This window comes from Tursiops truncatus, chromosome 10, assembly GCF_011762595.2.
Source record: "Tursiops truncatus isolate mTurTru1 chromosome 10, mTurTru1.mat.Y, whole genome shotgun sequence".
In the NCBI taxonomy this organism is placed as follows: domain Eukaryota; kingdom Metazoa; phylum Chordata; class Mammalia; order Artiodactyla; family Delphinidae; genus Tursiops; species Tursiops truncatus.
Genome location: NC_047043.1, coordinates 76,683,162 through 76,702,791, shown reverse-complemented (window position 1 = coordinate 76,702,791; position 19,630 = coordinate 76,683,162). Strand labels below are relative to the sequence as shown.

At 41.1% G+C, this 19,630-nt stretch overlaps 1 protein-coding gene and 1 pseudogene across 1 annotated transcript in view; both read right to left on the bottom strand.

Moving 5' to 3' along the window:
• The window catches only part of SYNPR (synaptoporin), a 292,285-nt gene that overhangs the window by 60,516 nt on the left and 212,139 nt on the right, over positions 1–19,630 (bottom strand). The window lies entirely within an intron of this gene.
• On the bottom strand, positions 11,601–12,242 carry LOC101339095 (TM2 domain-containing protein 2 pseudogene; annotated as a pseudogene).

Genomic DNA, 19,630 nt, shown 5'->3' with positions numbered 1-19,630 from the left:
CACAGGCCCAGCCGCTCCGCGGCATGTGGGATCTTCCCGGAGCGGGGCACAAACCCGTGTCCCCTGCATCGGCAGGCGGACTCTCAACCACTACGCCACCAGGGAAGCCCCATTGTATATTCTTAATCTATTTGTCTATGTGATAACTTTGTTCAGATGTTTCAACCCACAATGTGCTTAAGTAGCAGAGCATCGAGATATTGTTTTAGAAGGACAGTAATCTGGATAAAATTTATTCACCAGAGGCTCTATTTCCCACCACAAGAGACTTAAGATTCAAAGCTTAAAATATCTTGGGCTTATTGACAACCAAGACTAAATTCTCCAGTGAAATGTTTTAGGATCCTACAACATAGCTGGTTAATTGTACAAGAGTATTCCATGAAGTAGAAAAAATTACTTGTTCATCCTAGGGAGCTCAGCTTATCCTGAGACATGTAAGGACTGAGTTAGCGTCTCACATTTAGAAGGCCAATATTTATTTACTGTAGCGTTGATTTCCACAGGTAATCTGAATTTATCACACAAAAGTATTTAAGGTTTAAGTCCAAGACACTTTCTGAGATCAGACAATATCCTGATACCATAGAATCCATCAATGCGGAAACATTAAATTTTCTATCTTTAAGCATTTATTCATTTATTCAATCAGTAAACATTTCTAAGTACCCATTATGTGCCAGACATCGTACCATACCTCAAAACACAAAGACAATGCCTCAAGGAGCTTATACACTAGTGGGAACACAGACACTTAAACAGATAATTACCATGGAATATGATCTTTGCTGGAAAGAAGACGTGTATAACGTTCACTGGAACCTTCAGATAAAAGCAGCTCAAGGTTGAACTAGGGATTCAGGGAGATTTTCTAGTAGAGATGAAATCTAAGCCAACTCATGAAAGAGAAATAGAACACTTACACGGCAGGAAAGGGGTTAGAATGGGGAAAGGAAAGTGAGAAGAAGTTTGTAGACGAATGGTAAAGTGAGTGGATAGGTATAGAAATATATGAAAATAGCAAGTCTCGGGAACTACAAGTCACTCCACAAACTTACCATCACACAGGGATGATGACTGACCATGATTTTTAGGGTTAAGCAACAGCTTTATTGAAATATAATTAACCATAATATAATACCACAAAATTCACCTGTTTCAAGTGTGCAATTCAGTGTTTTTTGTATATTTATAGAGTTTAGTACAGTCACAGAGCAACTTACACCGCTGTCTAATTTTGGAACATTTTCATCACCCCCAAAGAAGTCTCCTATCTATTAGTAGTCATACTCCATTCTCCCATTCCTTACCCCTGGAAACTACTAATATACTCTGTTTCCATAAATTTGCATATTCTAGATATTTCATATAAATAGCATCATACAATATGTAGCATTTTGTGACTGGGTTTTTTACTTAGCATATATATATTTTTTTTTGGCTGTGCCACGCTGCATGCAGGATCTTACTTTCCCGACCAGGGATCGAACCTGTGCCCCCTGCAGTGGAAGCACAGAGTCTTGATCACTGCACTGCCAGGGAAGTCCCACTTAGCATAATGTTTTCAAAGTTCATCCGTGTTGTTGAACATTCCTTTTATATTGCTGAATAATATTCCATTGTATGGATATACCACTTCTTGCTTATCCATTCATTAGCTGATAGACATTTGGGTTGTTTCCACTTTTGGACTGTTAAAAATAATGCTGTACAAGGAACATCCTTGTACAGATTTTTGTTTGGATGTATGCTTTCACTTCTCTTAGGTATACACTGAGGAGTGGAATTGTTGGATCATATGATTTTACATAAACATACTCATATGTTTAACATGTAAGTTAAACATATGAGTATGTTTATGTAAAATCATATGATTTAACAACCTTGGGCAAGTTACACAATTTCTCTGACTCATATTTTCCTAATACTGAGAAACTGTCAAACCATTTCCAAGGTGGCTGTACCATTTACTATCCCACTAGCAATGTAGGAACATCCTATTTTTCCTCATCGTTGTCAATACTTGTTATTATCTGTCTTTTTAATTTTAGACATTTTAGTGGGGTTTGATTTGCATTTCCCTAATGACTAGTGATGTTGAGCATACTTTCATGTGCTTATTGGATATCTGTATGTCTTCTCTGGATAAATGTTTATTCAAATCCTTGCCCATTTAAAAACTGAATTGCCTGTTTATTGCCAAATTGTTAGAGTTATTTATATATTCTGGATTCAAGTCCCTTTTTCAGTTTATGACCTGCAAGATTTTTCTCCCATTCTGTGGGTTGTCTTTTCACTTTCTTGAAGTGTCCTTTGAAGCACAGAGTTGTTTTCTTTCTTTAATCTGATGTAATCCAATTGATTTGTTATTTCTTTTGTTGCTTATGCTTTAGGTGCCGTACCTAAAAAATCACTGCCTAACCCGAGATCATATAGATTTACTCCTATGTTTTCTTCTAAGAGTTTTACAGTTTTTAGCTTTTATAACATCTATGATCCATTTTGATATGGTGTGACGTAGGGGGTCCAACTTCATTCTCTTGCATGTCAGTATTCAGTCGTGCCTATACCATTTGTTGAAAAGACTATTCTTTCTCCATTAACAAGTCTGGAATCCTTGTTGAAAAATCAATTGACTGTAAAAGTAAAGGTTTATTTCTGGACTCAATTCTGCGCCATTTTTCTATATGTCTATTCTTATGCCAATACCACATTTTCTTGATTACTCTGATTAAAAAAAAAATGTCAGAGAACTACATTACACCTCTACCTTTAATAAACTATTCAAGAGGCAAACAGAGCCAAGGGTGGAAAAATTAATCAATTAGTGTTTTTAATCTCAATTTAGTCATAATATAACAACTGAAAACCATTTTCAGAGAAAGTAGAAAGAATTACAGGTCATCATGTTCTCTATAAAAAGCTCTTTTATGCTGATGGATCTTTTTCCCTACCCACAAAAATTTCCTGGAAGTCACATTTTTGAATCACATTTTAAATTCCTGCCTTTAATATGCACTTATTGAGAACCTGCTCTTTGCAAGTATATTTCATCTAAATGCTTCAGAAAATAATTTCTAAAGTTAATAACCATGTTTGTAATGGTATGTATTAATGTATGTGTAGTGTATTCATTTTCCACATCAGTATTTTCTGTATTTTATTTTATTATTTTACTTTCTGCCACTTAGCTGTACAACCTTGGGTAAGTTACGTAATTCCTCTGACCCCTATTTTCCTAATACTGAGAGTACCTCCTCTCACTGAGTTCTAATAAATATTAAATAAGAAATGCATATAAAGATCTTAGTAGAGTGTCTGACACACAGAAGCACTTAAAAGGCTTAGACTATTAGCTTTTACTATTAGAGTATTAGTAGGAGATGCACAATGATTATCTGTTGAAAAAATGTAATTTTCATGTGTTAATTAAAGAAACCGGAAATGGACAATAATGCAATTCCTAGAGTTCTATTTCACTAAATAAGCTCAGTTTGTTCATCCTTCCGCCTAGCTGTAACTTGGTCCCATACCCACATGAGAAAGTAGAAAGTGTTGACAGACATTCAGTTACCTTAATGTTTCCACCAACTCTAACTTCTGATTTGGTCTTTATTTGATGACTTCTTCCAAGATTGGTCCTTTTATCTTTCTATAAAAAAGATGGTTTTCTAAGCAATTTAACAGGTAAAAAACTCCTGAAATATGTGGGCAACACAAATGATGAATAAACTATTTGAAAGCACTTGTCCAAATGTACCACACTTGAATTTCAAGTCTAATCTACTTAAAAAATAAAAGTTTGCTAGTATCTCATCTTTCCCATCAGCTATAAGGGAGTTTCATTCCTTTAAATAGTTTTCTGACTTGTATATTTTCCAAGGTAAAAGTTAGTGGACATTAGCTGTGCTTTGGTTACCAAGCACTCATTCTCCTTTCTCTTATTAATAGCACCTTGATTTCTTTTGGAGAATCGCATCTCTTGGGGGATGGCATCTGTTCTACAAAAGGAACATTCCTGAGCCAAGAGGGGTGGGTGTGTGGCCCAGCTTAGACAACTAGATTATGTTTTTGGATTCTGGACCTTGAGTGACATTGCGTAAGAAGGGGATGAGGGGCTGAGTTGAATCATTCCTGTAGCAATGCACAGATTTGACTATGAAATGAAGCCATTCCTTAGTTTCAACCATATATATGTCCTGAGCTGCCTCGTTTCCTGTATTTTTTGCAGCCCAGTTCCTCAGCATTCCCTTTCATTATGTGAACTTCCCTAAATCCTTCCAAGAAATCACTTCACTTGTTACTCAAAGGCCATTTCTGTTACTTGCAACCTCCCAAACTCTGAGGGATACAAAGTCTGCCTCCATCCCTACCCATTTCCAGACCATCCAAAAGAAGTAGGGCTACTTTTAGCAAGTTTTCTGTATGCATTTGCTTGTTAACTCATTTAAGCTCCCCAAAAAACCATCCGTAAACTCCCTTGAAAGTCTCCTATTCCTTTTAAGTTTCAGAATCTCTTAAGAGTTCCAGAACTCTCCTCCAAAGTATTTGATTGAAACCATGTGTGATAGGACAAAAGTGATGTTTGATAATGATGGAGAAACCCACAAAATCCTCCTTTCCCCTCCATCCTTCAGTTTTTCAATAAATATCTAATGAGGGCATACTTGCCCTGTCCTAGATGCTAGAAATACAAAAATGACTAGGACTGAGTCTTGTCCCTTAGAGAGCCTAGAGTCTAGTAGGGGAGATAAGACACACAGAAATAGTGGTAATGCCAACAGAGACTGTGATAAGAGCTACAACTGACGTACAGATCAAGTGCTAAAAGAGCCCAAAGGAGGGAATATTAATTCAGGCTGGAAGGACTGGGGAAGATTTCAGGGGAGGAGGTGAAACCTCCAGCCGACTAATCCTCCTGTAAGTGTCCAGTGGCCAATTACCTCCAGGAAATGGAGTTTGCAAAATTAAGCCTGGCCTGCAGAAGATCATTTATTTTCTCTTAGCATGCCATATTACAGTTTCCAAGGTTTATGCCTTCTTGGCCAATGTACTAAATTGCTTAGGACAGGACTGAGAACATAAGGGTGTCAAACCTTGTCTCTGCCTAATATGTCTGGGGCCTGGTGTTTGCATCATTCTAGTCAGTGGGACCAAGAGACAACTGACCGTGGTCTGAATTGGGGCCAATGTGTTTCTCAGCAGTCTTTAAATATGGTTTAAAATTAACTACCACCTCCAAGTAGCCACGTGGGCTTCTTTTCTTCAAATGGGAACAGCGGCTACACCAAGCCTGCAACTCGTTTTCAGCTGCCTTGAAAACAGATATTCCTTTCACATCCTTTTATTTCCACATCTTCCTTTCTTCTGTCCACATAATATGGCCAACGTTCTTCTCCATTTTAACAGAGAAAGGATGCTCTGAATAAATCTGGGATGGACAATTGGTCTGACAGAACGGGCTTGAAAAACTTATTACTGTTCCCGGTCACACTGGCAGGGGTTTTGCGTGAAATGCTCCTTTCATGCTGCTAACCTTGAAGACATTAGGAGGCAGTGTTATTTGGCTGTTGTGTACCTAGGTGACAACGAATTCATCTATCTAGCCAGAGAGTATATAACTGAAAGACAGAAAGCCACTTCTTCTTTAAAAAAGTTCCCATTTTGGGCTTCCCTGGTGGCGCAGCGGTTGAGAGTCCGCCTGCCGATGCAGGGGACGCGGGTTCGTGCGCCGGTCCGGGAAGATCCCACATGCCGTGGAGCAGCTGGGCCCGTGAGCCATGGCTGCTGAGCCTGTGCGTCCGGAGCCTGTGCTCCGCAACGGGAGAGGCCACAACAGTGAGAGGCCCGCGTACCAAAAAAAAAAAAAAGTTCCCATTTTTCCAAGATTTAATTTTTAAATTTAATTAAAATTTATTTTAATTAAATAAATAAATAAATTTTAAATTTAATTTTCCAATTAAATTTGATAAAATAAGTAGCCCAGTGCCGCCTTTCACCTACCTACAAAATTCACATTGTGGACAGTGTTTACATTAGTCTTCTATTGGACAAGAGCAAAGGGAAAAAATGGAAGGCCACTGCTTCTTACCAAGTTTAGGAAGAAAGACTTTGTACGTCATTATTTTATTGAACTCTGCTGTGTGAACACATTAGGGATGGTGCTTCTGGGTCTCACACTCCCAGAAGCTCCTTGGGAACGACATAACATTCCTATGGAAGTCGGCATAAAAGAGGAAAGAAGGCTTCAGTGGGAATTCTAATGCTACCCTGATTTCCCCAGCCTCAGTGTCCTGAATTTCCAGCTTAGTTCAGTGACCAATGGGATGTCCTGACGATCTTTCATACTTGGGAAGGGGTGTAGATAGAGAAGGCAGAGGTCTTCAGCGCTGTGGTCCTTCATTTTTCCCAGTGGGAAAAAGTCATTTCTGAAGTTTATCCTATAGGGCAGAGGAGATTTCTGGGGCCCAAAGGGGGCATACATATTTGCTGTTATGCGTTGAATTGAGTCCTCCATAAAAGATATGCTGAATTCTTAATTCCCAGTACCTCAGACTGTGACCTTATTTGGAAAGAGGGTCACTGCAGATGTAATTAATTAAAATGATGCCATGCTGGAGTAGGATGGGCCCCTGATCCAATATGATTCGTACCCTTACAAGAAGATGGCCTCGTGAAGACAGAGACACAGGGAGAACGCCATGTGACGACTAAGCCAGGAAATGCCAAGGACTGCCAGCAAACCTCCAGGATCCAGGAAGAGGCCAGGAATGGTTCCCCTGCAGGTTTCAGAGGGAGCCTGGCCCTGTTGACACTTTGGTCTCAGACTTCTAGACTTCAGAACTATGAGATAATAAATATCTGTTGTTTTAAGCCATGCAGTTTGTGGTACTTTGTTACGGCAGCTCTGGGAAACTCATACATTTGCTTAAAACTCTCCTAGATTGTATTTTCTTGATACCTGAGACTCAGACATCCAGGTCAGTGGTCCACTTTATACATACCTCCTCCTCCAAACCGTGTCTTTTGTTCTACGCCCCCTGAGCATCTCCTAAGTTTCCCATATGCTTTCCCACTTCTGGGAGTGTGCTGCCTTCCTGGCACAGCCAGAACCCAGGACGCCGGGTCTGCTCAAAGTCTACTCATCATTCAAAGGCAGTTCAAAGGGAAAACTCCCCCATCAATCCTGAGTGAGCAAGAGTAACACTGCCCTCCAAAGTGGACTGTTTGTACCAGCACTCTGCTGGCCATTCAGCTAGCTGACTGCATGTCTAGGTTCCCTCCATATATTATAACTCTTTAAAAAGTTGAGACTGTTCACTTCCTTTTGTATCTCTGAGATGCTTGCTTCTCAAAGTACAGTCCTTAAACTAGGAGAATAAGTTCAGAGAATATTGGTCCCCATCCCAGACCCAAATCAGGATGTGCATTGTAACAAGCTCCTGTGAGATTGCATAGATAGTAAAATTTGAGAAGCAGCCCCTAGAGGACCTTGGCATACCAGCGACTATTTACTCAATGTATCCTTTGCATCTGCTACTTAGCTGAGTGTTTTTACTGATATTATTCCAAATTAGACAAGTCTATTAGCAATTCAAGGTACGTATTTATTACCCCATTACACAGATGAGAAGATTGGAGGGAAGCTAGATTGGAAACTGCAGGGAATATTCCCACCTCTCTTCCCAGTTCAACACAATTCCCACGACTTGGCCTACCTAGTGGTTTTTCAGGCAACAATCGTAGCTGTGCAGGGAGTTGGAATCTCAGGGGGAAATCTGAGCATCTGTTGCCGACATAGGCCTCTTTTTGCTAGTTTAACACTTAGCTGATGAACCCATGTCTCTCCAGATACTCCATCAAAAAAGGGTTCCATGGAAACACTCACTTTGGGAAATGCTGCAAATTACACAGCCTTCTTGAAGATTAATAGTGTACAGCCACCTATTAAAGGCTTCATTCTATGACCTCGGTAAATATACCTACTTAGCTTGGTTTAACTCAGTTTTCCGTAAAGTTTATTTGACTCCAAATTCAGGTTGTGTAACAGCCATTAACATTCTGTGAAGGGCACGTTGGTTTAAAATGAAATGTTAATGACAAAGGGAGATTAACAGAGAGGTTCAATTCATGGGTTGCTTTTTAATTGAGAGAGAAACAGACACACACAGAGAGAAAGACAGAGACAGAGAGAGAAAGAGAGATTTCTCTCCTGTAGTATTCTTCGAAGTGGAAGTTTTCTCAAAATGAGGTATTAGCATGTGGGAAGAGCTAGGAACCAGCATGAGCTCCTGAACCACTAGGAAGAACGGTTCATTTCTCTATGCATTATTTAATATAACGTCCTCCCTAGAATCTTCTGTTCCATGCTGTAACTCAAGACAAAGGCCTTGGATAAAATTAAGTAGGATGCTAACTCTGAAGCACAATGGGAAGATAAAGTGCCAGATTAAATCATACTAACTTTTAAAAATGATCACCAAGGTCATGGGCTTGACACATGGGGGGCGTGGTATGGCAAAGGAGCAGGATAAAGCCATGCAAAAGACATTAATTACCCATCAGGGGGTTGCTGGGGAGAGGGAGCAGGAAGCCTTATGCATTTGGCTACCAGAGGACATCTCTTTTCAAGGATTCTTTTCCTCTTGAGAGGAAGGGCTTCATTAAGAGGCTTTTTGCTCGGGGTGGACTCCGGGTAGTTCCAAGGGTAGATTTATCTGTATTCCTGGCACTGATGAAGAGCAGCTCCTGGTCCACAGAGCTTCTCAGGGTTCTGGCAAGTAATGCCCCCATTCTCTGGAGTTTTTTTTTTATCAAGGACAGGCATCCCTTTAATGCAAATCTAGGGCAGTGGTTGATCACTGCCTGTGCAATAACAATGGAAATGACAGGATGGGGTTTCCCAGGTATTTTCTTTTCAGAAATAAAGAGTGGATTTGAGGTTGTTATTTAGAAGTAGAGATGTCTTCCTGAAGCTCCTCTCTGTGAGGACATGGACACAATCGCCTGAAATGCCTTTTGGGTGATGCATCTGCCATCAGTTATACAAAGAGACACGAAAGCAGGCAGATTGCAAGTGCTACATGGGTTTTCCACTGAAGTCCATAGATATTTTTTTTCCCATTTAAAAAAATATTCCTTTATTCAAATAGTTTTTCAGGTTGTATCACATCTGGCCAGGGTTTGTGACTACAGAGGATGGGCATCACCTAGAAGCCACACTGAAACTGAAAAATGCGGATCATCACAGAGGAATATAAAGATTCTCAGGCTGTTGCCTAGCAGTGGAAACAACTCTGATCCCCATCACCTTTTCTGTGAGAAGGGCTTCTTCTATAAAATAGAAAATTTAATAACTTACAGACTTTTACCTCTTTACCCAAGCTCTTTCTCCTGGAAACATTAACAATTAATGATTTTTTATTTTTTATTTTTAAAAGAAAATAGCTTTTTATGGGGTTTGTGAATATCCTTAAGGAGATTTTTTTTTTTTTTTTTTTTAACTTGTGAGATGAAGCAGGATTTGTGGTTTTAAAGTAGTATCTTATTTGGGGTAAGATTTCAATTTTAGTTTGTTTTCCAGATTTTTCTTACAAGTTTTTTTTTTTCTTTTTCTTTTTAAAAAGGGGCATCCTTGAACCCTCTTAAGTTCTATGCAAAATTTCATGTTTCTGTTCATTTTTCTGGGGAGAAGGTCCAGTTTCTTCATGATCCACAACAATTTAAAATATACTGCCTTAGAGTATAGAGATTATAAGTAAGAATCCATCAATTATTACTGTTATAAAGAAGGTTTAGGTCAATGTGGTACAGAACTTTCAGGACAAAACAGAAAAATCTTTTTTAACTTTTACATAATTGCCACCATTTAATACCATAAGAACAGTGGTCATATTAATCAGGGTTAATAAAGCTGAAATTCTTAGGAAAACTGCTTCATAATGACAGAGCATATTCAGGGTGATTTTAAATGGGATTCTTGGTCTTTATGTCAATTATTATGAGACTAAACTTTGAGCAGTTCTACTTTGATTGTTTCTAGAATTTATAAGTTGCCCAAATAGCATGCTCTTAGTTTGATTTACCTTCCAAACCCCATTTTTACCTTATATTTAACAGTTCTTTTCAACTCAGATTGCAAGGGATGGGAACTAAGTTTTAAAAACCACTTATAGTGGGGCTTCCCTGGTGGCGCAGTGGTTGAGAATCTGCCTGCTAATGGAGGGGACACGGGTTCGAGCCCTGATCTGGGAGGATCTCACATGCCGCGGAGCAACTAGGCCCGTGAGCCACAACTACTGAGCCTGTACGTCTGGAGTCTGTGCTCCGCAACAAGAGAGGACGCGATAGTGAGAGGCCCGCGCACTGCGATGAAGAGTGGCCCCCGTTTGCCACAACTAGAGAAAGCCCTCGCACAGAAACAAAGACTCAACACAGCAAAAATAAATAAATAAATTAATAAACTCCTACCCCCAACATCTTCTTAAAAAAAAAAAAAACACTTATAATTCAGAACATTTTCTTTTATTCCCAGTGATTTGGGAACTCAAAACCTTGGCTGTCTCTTTCCCTATGACTGACTGCTGTAACCCACACTGAGAGATTCTGGTACCATGCTTATTTTGACAGAATGTGTTCAGTTTCTCTTTGCCCTCCGAATCACATCCTAACTTTACCCAGCAGTAAGTAGTAATATCCTTTAAGGAAGAGTCTGCTTTTCTTTCCAAGGGCACGAGGCCCCTCATATTTTCTTACCCAATCATGAAGAACAGATTTATAGTTACTGGTATGAAATCTTGTTTTCTTTTTTACCAGTCTACAGCATGGACTCTCTAAACTGGTAAATACTACTTTTTTGGTAGGAAAAGTCTGCCAAGAGGATAGCTGAACTCAGCCATGTTCAGCTACCCAAAACATAATTGGAAAGAGGAAATTACTGTACTGGATATATTCCCTCTCGGACATAATAATGATGAAACAATAGGGTTTATTAACAGGCTCAGTTCAAATGCTTAGCTTTAAGCACAACGAATATAATTTTGAGTTTCACTCTACCTACTGAAAACACCCAAACGAGCATTCCAGGTTGGCAACATTTATTCTGCAATTTAAATTCAGAAAGTCAGAATTTCCTTGTGTATTAAAATCCATCGCCGTTTCTACTTCTGCTGAAGATTTTCATTGGTTCAGCTTCCGATCTTCACCTCATGAGGACTCAGTCACAAAAGGCACAAGGCTAAAAATATTCACTTTACTTATCCTGTTGGGTCCACTTGCTCCAAAGGATTGATTATACAGCAGTGCACAGAAATAAAGACTATGGAAACCCTTCTGCAGCTTATAAGTTAATCACTATCCTTTATATTTTTTGTACATGAGGAAAGGTACAAACTTGATACCCACAATACTGTTTGCTTGTCATTTCTAGTCTGCAAAGTAAAGTTTGGGTTGAAAATCCACAGTCCAAAGAAACCTCCCCCGCCAAAGCCATTCCCTCCAAAGAGGGAGGTAATGGTCAGGTCTGATAACAAGGAAGAGTTCTGAGCCTGTAGAGGTGAATTCAGGAGACTTGCCTCTCTGGGCCACGGCAGCAACTCTTTTTAGTAAACTGTGCACTAATTGCTGCTGTCACTTGGCGTCAGCCCTCCAGTAATAAGCAAAATAAGGTCAACAAACTACCAAATCCCAAGTCCTCCAAGTGTCAAGAGCTTCCCTACTGCTGTGTCAGCGTGTCCCAGACAGAAACGATCTACTCCAAAACACCCCAGGAAGAAGGAGTAGAGCAAAGTGCTTAGGAAGTACTGTCCAGTACACTTTATACAAGGTTTATTCTCTCGTAGGAAGGTCCTAGGACTGGCACATTCGATTCCGTCCAGGGCGCGGCACTGGACGGAGGTGTGCTCCACACCACTGTAGGCCTGGCCACCGAACTTGAGACAGCCATAACCAAGTTCCTGGGAAGCCGTTGCATTTCCAACATGGTCCGCTGGGTCTTCACACTATAAATTCATCGGGTAGGTAAGAGCAAGGGATGACTGGAGAGTGGGGTGGCCATAGCCCTAGCTCACAGAGCAGGTGGCGCCCTCCGGGTGGGTAGCGCCAGCGGATGTGGGCTCGGGCTCGGTGGTAGTGTTGTGCCAGTGGCTCCGAGAGACACAATGCAGCAGAAGGAGATTCCCCATCAGCAAAGCCTCCTGGCCGCAGAGAAGTAACTCACTCACCGGGCAACCACCCAGCACCATCTTCCCGGGCCCAGTGGCGGAGACCCGGCCTCAACAGCAAACCCCGGCCAGCACTGCTGACCCAAGCCCCGCCTGGTCAGGCCTCTCCAAGCAGCCCCCCATAGATATTTTTTTTCACTGTGCCCTGTGAGCTCATTTCCATATATTATTTGCTGTTATTCTGCCTGGTGTTCCCTCTGTCCAGAATGCCTTGGTTTGGCCCCCATTTCTGCCTATTGAAATCTTACCCGTTCTTCAAGGTCCCATGCAAATTTCTCCTCTTCAGAGAAGGGTTTCCTGATTACCTCCAGAGAAACAAATGCTACCCTTCTGTGGTCTCTTTGGACCTTTCCTATAGCATTGATCACATTTTGATTTCTACTGTCATAGGGCCCATGGCTATCTCCGAGGTTCACCTTTGAAAATGGGATTGGATGCTATATCTCACTTACCCCCCAGTCACACTGAGCTCATAGCTGATGTTCAGCAAATGCCAGATGAATTGGACCTCAACACTGTAAGAAACTGCGGTTGCAGGTAGGCCAAGTTTATCATTCAGCATCCTGATTTGGATGACTAGATGATATTCCCCTTACTTCTAGGCTTGTGCTTCTTTCTTTGTTTGCCGATCTGCTTCTAGACCAGTGTTTCCCAAATGCCGGTCATTCGCATCACTCTCATGAGTCATATCACATCTGTGGATCACTTATGCCTCCACTTACTTAATATCTTTCTTTAAATTGATTCCTCTTTTCCTGACACTAACTCATTTAAAAAGTAGACCAGGGCTTCCCTGGTGGCGCAGTGGTTGGGAGTCCGCCTGCCGATGCAGGGGACATGGGTTCGTGCCCCGGTCTGGGAAGATCCCGCATGCCGCGGAGCGGCTGGGCCCGTGAGCCATGGCTGCTGAGCCTGCGTGTCCGGAGCCTGTTCTCCGCAGCGGGAGAGGCCGCAACAGTGAGAGGCCCGCATACCGCAAAAAAAAAAAAAAAAAAAAAAAAAAGTAGACCATTTACCTCGAATTAAAAGTCTAGTATCACTTGCCTTTAATAGAAAATAAATATACGTATGAATACAATCAGAATAAAACCTTATTGAATTCATTCATATGACAAACATTTATTGTGCATTCACTCTGTACTGGGCACTGTGCTAGGAGCTGGGATACAGCAGTGAACAAGTCCCAGCTCTTTGGGCTTACACTCTATCAGGGAAAATGGAAAATGAACCACCCAACAGGAAATATACCACAATAAAAGCTATAAGGCAAGTGAAGCAGAGCAAAGAGATGGAGAGGAAGTAGGGCACTATTTAGATAAAGAGGTCAGGAAGGGCCTCTCTGAGGAGGTGATATTTGAGCAGAGACCGGGAAGAGCAAATCAGGCAACTATATGGAAGCAGAGGCTTAAAGAGCCCAGGGAAGAGCAGACATCATGGTCCCGAGAAGGGAATCGCTCTTGGTGGTATCTCAAGGCCTCTGTGGAGGCGGATTTTATCTCAAGTCCTGGAGGAGGGGAGTGCGGCTGCAGGGTACTGAGGGAGGGAAGAGCACCAGGAAATGAGGTCAGAGACAGAAGCAAGAACAACAGCACGTCAAGCCTCACGGACTAAGGCAATGACTGATTCATAAAGGGACAGAGATTCTAGAACATGCCACTGCACTCTGGGAAATAACGCCTTTCGTTCAGTGAAGATCTCAGGGAAGTCTCCTTCGGCCTCCTAACTGGAACATCGTTCTTGGTTCATGACCAAACCCTGCAGTCAGCAGTCTTGTCTCCAAGAGATGGGAGCATTTCCGGGGACCCAAAGGGTTCATTGCCTTCTCTCTGGTTCCCTACACTCTTCGTCCCTTTTGGACAGTGCCAGGCGCACAGGAGACACACCTTTATCCTCGGTGGAAGGAAGGAAACGTGTACTGCTTCTGCCTTCCGGACTGTGTCTCTCTGCTATGGATCCTGCTACTGACCCCACCCTGCCAGAGCGCGCAGGGAAGAGAAGTATCATCAGGAAAGGCCACTGCCCTTGACTTCTCCTTCTAAAGCAGAGGTTCTCAGTGAGGGCTGTCCACCAAAACCATGTGGAGAGTTTTGTCAAGATACCGATACTGCCTGGGTCTCAGCTGCAGAGGTTTGGGCTTAACTGGTCTGGTGTAAGACCTGGGCATCTGTGGTTTCAAAAGGTCCACGGGTGATTCTAATGTGCTTCAGGTTGAGAACCACTGCTTCAAGGGAAGTAAGCATTTTCACCTCCATTTTCACAGAAGGAGAAATCAAGAATTTCGATTTTCTAGGCTTGCATAAAAACTAGTATTTTGAAGTGATATAGATACATGCGTGGGCAGGGAATAGGAACACACTAGATGTGAGACTCCCTGTGCCAGGCATAGAATATTAAACAAGACTGTATGTAAAGTGCTTTGAAACAAACATGTATTTTGTTATAGTCAGTGACTGCAAAGATCTGTGAAAAGTGTTCGGATCAGAGGGAACAGCAAGTGCAAAGGCCCTGAGGCAGTATTGTATTGGAGGAATTGTGGAACAGGGGAGAATGGTAAGAAATGAAGTCAGAGATGTTAATTTGATTCATTCCCTATTTATTACCCCAGCAAATGAGGTCTTTTTTCTTTATAAAAATTAACCTCCTGCATAAAGTCTCTTTATCATATGCTACTCTCCAGATACATTCTGCATAGCTGGAATGTCCTTCACCCTTTCTGGTTTACCATATCCTAGTCTAGATTCTCTATGTCCTTCAAAGTTCTATTCAGTTGCCACCACCTTCAGGAAGCCTTCCGTGATCATTCCAGATGGATGCAATCTCTCTCCTCTGTAAAGCACCACAGCCTATTCCTTTACCCTTCTAATGGACAGTAGCTCTCTTTGTCTTATTTATCTCTCCAGCCTGTTATGTACCCCCTACCCCCTGCCCCACTCGAAAGACTAGGTCCAGGTCTGAGATCTCTGGAAGTCCCTTTCTCTTTGCTTAGTGCTAGCCCTGCATTACACACAAAAGTAGGGCTCAAAAACATTTACTGAAGGGTTAGCTATGTGCCTTCAATTCTCTTCAACAAGAACAGCAATCCAACCAACCTAAGCACATCTACACAGTAATTAAAGCAACAAACAAAACTGTATTGGCTCTTGGACTCTGAGTGCATTCTTGACTTTCCGACAATGGTTTCTGATCATTCACCTTTGAAAGAACATATTGCAATTGAAACGAAACATATCAACCCAGACAGTTTCAGAAAAGCCAAGTCATTTGTTCACTAAGAAGGATCACGGTAGCCAGGAATGAAGACCACAAGGAAATGAAATGCTATCAGTTTCATCTATTTGAATAGTCACTTGGGAGTAGTGCAGAAAACAGAAGGTGGCGAGATGAAAAAAAGAGAACAGATAAAAAGCATTGTTGATATAGACAGTGGGTTGGCTTGCTGTGGTCGGTGGTGTGTGACTTTCTGTGGCCAACCTGATTTCTCCCACGCCTATGGATTCTCCCAGAAGGATTCCCTTTATGGTCGGGGACCCTAGTATTCAACGATTGACAAAACCAGTCTTGTTTAACCCAACCACTACTCTGAAGAATGGTCAGCATCGTCCCTGTATCACAAATGCTGAAATTGACCTGTGGCACTTGGAGGCACCATGGACTTGGGAGTGAGGGTTCCAGCCTTGGGGCTGAGTAGCTTGGGCTCCATTTCCAGCTCTGCCCACTTGCTGTGTGATCCTGAGCAATATTCAATGGTAATAGTAATAATTCCTTCTTCACAAAGTTGTTTTGAGGGTGGGCCGAGTCCACACATGTAAAACACTTAGGACAGGACCACAGATACAGGTGGCATTCAGTACATGTTAACTCAGTATTCAGAGAGGCTAGGTCACTTGTCCGAGGCTGGCAGGTGGTAGGGCTATGATTTGAATTTAGGTGTGTCTAAAGGGAAATACTTAGTAGTGATGGGCTACTGCAAATGGAGTTAGCAATACACTTGAAAGTAGAGAATTGCTCTAATTTTGCTCCCATGCTCACTTGAACATCACTGAATGGCCAGGGCATTTCCTTAGTACCTTCCTTTTCTTGTTTGTCCATGTTAGAGCCCTTTGCTGAGCAAGCAGGCCTCCAGGCCTGGGACACAGCTAGAGTCCTCCATAAACAAGGTTGTGTGTGCAAGGTGAAGTGGTGTGTCTGTTCCCTCCTCCAGATATTTCGAATCAAGAATTCAGGAATTTCAAGGTGTGGGTATTCCAGACATTATAGAATAATATAGGTGAGATAAAACTTATCAATCAAAGATGAAGGTATGTCTCCTGATAAGTTTCCATCCTTCCATATCCCCTGTTCCATTTCTCTCATATAGAGAAGGAGGATGGACTTAGTGGGAGAGGACATGGGTGATTCTTTGAGTTACCTGTAATCTGGGACTTTGATTTTGATGAAATACATGCCACATGGTTCACAGAATCTCCGAAGATTCTGAAAGACCCTGGGATCACTGCTGCACTTGTGAAATCATATTGTTTGCAGCCCTCCCTCCTCAATCTGCATCATGAAATCATTCCTTTCAGTATATGTGCATATTGTCACTCTTGCCACATTGCACTGTGCTCATTCATTTCCCTATTTGTCTTCTTTTCTACATTATGAGTGCTCAAGAGCACAGAATGTATCCAGCATACAGCAATGATTAGAATCTCTGGCTTTGGCGTCGGGTATTCCCAGCTAGAGCCCTCTCCCTTCTGACCGTGTTCAGATAAATGAAAATGTGTCTACAACCTCTATGTTTGGGGGTAATTTTAACCTGGAATAGATTGGTGCCCCCAAAGTTGCAAAATATGATGTGAATGTGCACGTTTCTATGGAGAATTCAAAGCTTCATCAGATTCTCAAATTGGGTGGGGGGAGGAAGGAACAAGGTTCCAAAAGAAGTGAAGAATTTCTCCTGTAATTAAATAAATTAAGTTTATGAAGTAACTCTGGGTTCTTCACAGTACTTCTTTTCTATAATAAAGAAAAAGGGATGCTATATCCTTGATGTCTACATTAGGAGAGGCAGTTTTTACATCCCTTTAATGCTTTTCCAGTACAGATTCACTTAGTGTATGATTTTTTTCTGTTTCTTAAAATATCTTTTCCTCCATGATCATCCACTGAGATCAAACTCAGGTTTGATCTCACCCTACTAAGCACCTGAAAGCACATGAACTCATTTAACCATTAGGATGATTCTCCAAGTAAACCTTACTATCCCCATTACACGGAAAAGGAAAATGAGACTTAGAGGTAAGATCAGTTCCAAAGCTTTCAATCTGTGCTGATAACCCCTATGCTATACTGTCCTCATCTTTGCTAGAGTCCTCAGTTTATGGATACAAGCTTGTCTAGTTCACTGTTTGGTTCCTAAACCATCTTTGGCTAGAGATGTCAGAATTCTCCTTAAGCATTCAGTCAATACATATGTAGAAAGATCACTCTAAAGCCCACAGTTTATTTTTCCTTTGACTCAGGACGTTAACATCCTCCAACAAGTAGTTCTTGCTTTGATAAACAGACTTTGCAAGGCAGGTTAAATGACATCCCATATATAACACTATTCAAAGCCTTCATGAATTTATATTACATTTTTTAGGCAAAGAGAAAAAAGAATAATACATCAAGGATTCTAGTGAAAATATGACCTACAAGTAAAACAAGAGAAATGTTGCTTTCTAACACTTGGAAAGCCAACCAAATTGATATTTAAAGAGAAAGAAAAAATTGACAGAACATAGAGCTAAGTGAGAGGCAGACTCTTCATGGCTTTTGGAACTCTGTTCTGAGTAGTTAAACTACAAAACTGAGTTATAGAGGGGAGTAAAGACCATGGTCTTTGGCATCAGGTAGAGATGGATTTGAATCTAGTTCAACTACAAAATGAAGGTGAAGCTTCACTATCTTATAAGATTGTTAAGAGAAAACAATGTCAGCACTGTATAGGTGGTCACTAAGCTTAATATTCCTTCTTCCTTTACAATTTCTCTTCTGATTTGGCATAAAACCAGTGTAACTGTTTCCAGTCGGCGGTTCTTTAAACATGAATTTGCCTCTGATACAACTGATGTCCTAGGGATACAGGACCTTGCTGATGAGTCATGAGGAGCCCTGGACCGTTCTTTAGAACCATTCTAAGAATCCAAGTGATATTTCCAAAGCATGTTCATCCAGAAAGAAGACCAATCCAGCGTTAGATGTCTAAGCTAAGGAAAGACCAGGAAAGAGACACTCTGACATGGGGTGTCCTTTTCTAACCCACCCAAGATGGGCAGCTTGAGTTAGTACCACTTTCTGGGTGTCTTTCTAAATAGCCAATGCTTACGAAACTTTTATATCCTTTGAACAGCAAATCTAATTTCAGAAATTTTTGTTGAAGAAATAATTTTTAAAAAAACTATGCTGGCTATGTATAAAGGATGCTGATTGCAGCATTGTTTATTTTAGTCCAATTAATTGCTGGACTAGTTGTTGATTGGAAACCAACTAATTGTTCACCTGTGGGAACTGGTTAAATAAGTTGTGGTCCATCTGTATAAGAGGGGGGCCTGTGGTCATGATGATGAGAAGAATATGTAATTTAAATGTTCACAGTGCATTAAGTTTAAGCATAAGTTAGAAAACTTATGCTTATGTTCAGGTTGACCCTATTTTGTGTGTGAAAATAGATTAATATGACGCTAGTATATACTATATACACAAAATTTGGAAGATGAAAACACATGTCATATGTCTTCTCAACTGTGTGTTTTTCTGAATTATCCAAATTCTCTACAACAATTTTTTGTTGGTTTGGTAATAAAAACAGAAGTGATTTAAAAAATCTCTAAGACTGTGATCATTCACAATACACATTCTAGTGTCTCAATCTTCCCTTTTCGTTTTCCCAGGCCAAAAGCACATGGATATGCCTCCATTTCTGCTAACAGGCAACCTGGGAAAAAGAACTCAACTATATTTCCATTCTTCCATTTAAGGAAACATTGTGTTCATTATTCATACCCAGATGACTAAGAGACAGAAAAGAATGAGAGGGAAGAAGGAGAATACGGTGATGCGAGGCTTCAAGATAATAATTAGAACCATCCCACTTAGCGCTGGGACAGCACCTCACATCTTCAAAGCTGTATCAGATGTTATCTAATTAAGCAAAGCGAGGAGGAATGACAAGAGTGGAGGATTTAATCTAAGAAGCACAAGGGGTAGTGTATATATGTCCATGCCACTCTCTCGGGCCTTTGGATACTGAGAGGCAGTAACAAGAGGGGCCAAGTGAGAAATTCAGTGCAAAGTCTGAGATACCAGAAGTTCACAGAGGTTTTGAGGGTTGAAAGCAAAAATCATAAATGGAAAAGAAAGACAAGGGGGGATAAAGGAATGAT